The sequence below is a fragment of the Penaeus vannamei genome, chromosome 9, assembly GCF_042767895.1.
Source record: "Penaeus vannamei isolate JL-2024 chromosome 9, ASM4276789v1, whole genome shotgun sequence".
Taxonomy (NCBI): domain Eukaryota; kingdom Metazoa; phylum Arthropoda; class Malacostraca; order Decapoda; family Penaeidae; genus Penaeus; species Penaeus vannamei.
The window spans coordinates 33,783,719-33,786,218 of record NC_091557.1 but is presented as its reverse complement, the minus strand read 5'-3'; the positions used below and the strand labels follow the sequence as shown (position 1 = coordinate 33,786,218).

Genomic DNA, 2,500 nt, shown 5'->3' with positions numbered 1-2,500 from the left:
GTTGCCTGGTGCGACATATAGAGTGAGGAGGAGGGGTAGGTATTGGGAAAGTTGAAGAGATCGGAGTATCCGGTTTTAGACTGGAAAATTAATTTGACTAGGGGATAGGATGGGTAGAGGTAGGATGGTTTATGGTATAGAGAAGAGATACTGGGGAAGACAGTAGGGAAGCAGAGCAAAGGATTGTTTTGGAATAAGTTGATAGAGAAAAATCTTGTTACCATGCTTCTTGTTTGGCCTCACACAGAGTGAGGCCGAGTTTGAATCTGAGGACTGCTACCTCACATTCGGGCTTATAGGTAGGGCAGCTCCTATAAAAACATTATTGATCTCCACAATTGGCACACATACATGACTGAGCAAGGCAATCTGAACAGTTATGACCAGGGTGGGTATATAGCGACAGTGTTTGGCTGGGTGGTCAAAATGCCAACATTTCTGACACTAACGAGGAAGGGGTCGATATGGTTGGATATGGTAGGTCAATGCACCAATATAAACGTCTTGGGGGAGGTCATGTCTACGAAAGATAATCTTGGCAATATTGACATGGGACTTACACTGGCCTCTGGGAGGAACAGTGTAACACTATACTGCCACTGCATCATAATCAGCATGGCAGGTAAGTAGGTCATTTTCACAGTCTGAATGATAGGAACCACTGCAAAAAGTAAACTTACCTACTTGTTTTAGGAAGCACTGTTGAAAGAGAAGGGTATTTTCAGAAAAGGGGGCTGTGGGGGGAATCACAATGAATCGATCTCACTGGGCTTGGACAGAGAGTACTCAAAAGGTTTGTAGAGGTAGAGGCAGTAGAAGGATGAGGGCAAGCGGAAGATGGGGTACTTTTGTGGGGAGGAAGACAAGGATGAAGAGTAGTGATAAGGGAAGAGGGGGTAGACATTGAAGAGGACTGTGCAATAGGAGATGGAGAGGAGAATGTTGGGAGAGAGGAAGGGGTGCTTTCTTGAGGCTGAGTAATAACTTGGGTGGGTGTTTTGGAATGGATAGAGTTGTCAGTAAGTATTGAGGAGGGGGTATTAGTATCAGTGGTCGGAGCCATGGTCAAAGGAGGAGCAGGGGTTGGAAAACCACCAAATCAAATTCTGATAGGCTAGTTGATGAAAGGGCAAGCCTTAATGCCCCTATTAAGGATAATGAATCATTATTGGCCATGGTGTGCATGAACAAAATGGGGTAAAGAAACATTCAATCCCTCAGGGTCCCCATAAGGGATGAGGGGTCGGCAATTAACCAAGGGAATACTGTGCCCATAGCTTCCAGAGGCCATTCATGACTGACACAAAGCCAGCCTTTCATTCTTTCAGCATGGTTCTCACACCTTAGGTATGTGATAGAAGAAGGAGAGGAAGAAGATACGGAAGAGGAAAGGGGAGAAGAAAAGACTATGCAAAATTAATTGAGGCAAGGGCTAAGGCCCAAGGTAGGGGTGAACCCTTATATTGGGCCACAATCTCTGTCTCCTAAGCCCTCCCACTACAACAAGGAGCAAGGTATTGGGAGGGAATTTGCATATCAAGTAAAGCAATAAGTCAAACATTCGAGCACAAAAATAAGCTGAACTTTACTTTTCTAATTACTTTTTGAAAAACGGTTTTCATTTACTTATTGACTAATACTTAAAAGAATGGCTTTTGAAAAAATATATCAATAAGTACTTTTGTTACTATCAACATGACCTTGTCATGCCTCTTACTCAGGCAACAGCCTTAAAAGGCCTCCACAATAGATTCAGTACATTATATTCTCAGCATCTCTGATATTTGTGATGACGCAAAGTAATTTCTAACACCATAATTCACTTCAAATGAAATCTTGAAGTTCAAGCTTCTCATGACAAACAAAAGTCAACATGTAATGCAAGACATTCTTCCTACAGCTATGCCAGATGTGTATGCAAATTCATTAATACAATATAACATTCCCAGTGGCAAACTGCTTTAATCATAATATTGAAATCAATACTTTATAAAGAAAAGAAAACTGAATTCTGTATAGAATTGTAAATAATAATTTGTTGTTGATAAACACATCTGTAAACTTCACTGCTTTTCTTATCCACAAACAAGTCCTATCATAAAAAGGCATTATTAACAAGATAAAGAGTTATCAAAGGTTACTACAGAGTATACAGAATTGCAAAATATAAGAAGAAATACCTGCAAGATCACAAAATTTGAAAGACTGATGAAATTCCTAACTTCTATCCACAATTTTTTCCCAAAAGACTTACCTTTGCCTGCTGCCCTTCTCAGCCTGATCCTTGCTTTTGACATTCCTATTACCATAAACCTTGTCATAACAACTGGTAATGGAAAATTACCCAATACAAAACCAACTGAAGTACTGCCTAAAAATACAAAATTTCAATTAATTGTGAAATTACCACTAAACCAAGCATATCAAAAGGATAACAAATATGTAACACAGTTCATAAGCTACAGATAAATTTACAAAAATTAAACATGAAAGAGCAATC

The 2,500-nt window shown here is 39.7% G+C and overlaps 1 protein-coding gene across 4 annotated transcripts in view; it reads right to left on the bottom strand.

Moving 5' to 3' along the window:
• The window catches only part of plx (PTB_TBC1D1_like and TBC domain-containing protein plx), a 33,308-nt gene that overhangs the window by 30,186 nt on the left and 622 nt on the right, over positions 1–2,500 (bottom strand). Inside the window, exon 1 of one of the 4 annotated variants that reach the window (XM_070125599.1) lies at positions 2,255–2,296. The exons of the other annotated variants lie outside the window; for them this stretch is intronic. The gene's annotated coding sequence lies outside the window, so the exon portion shown is untranslated. Of the gene's footprint in view, positions 1–2,254; positions 2,297–2,500 lie in introns of those variants that run through there. 4 annotated transcript variants of the gene reach the window in all.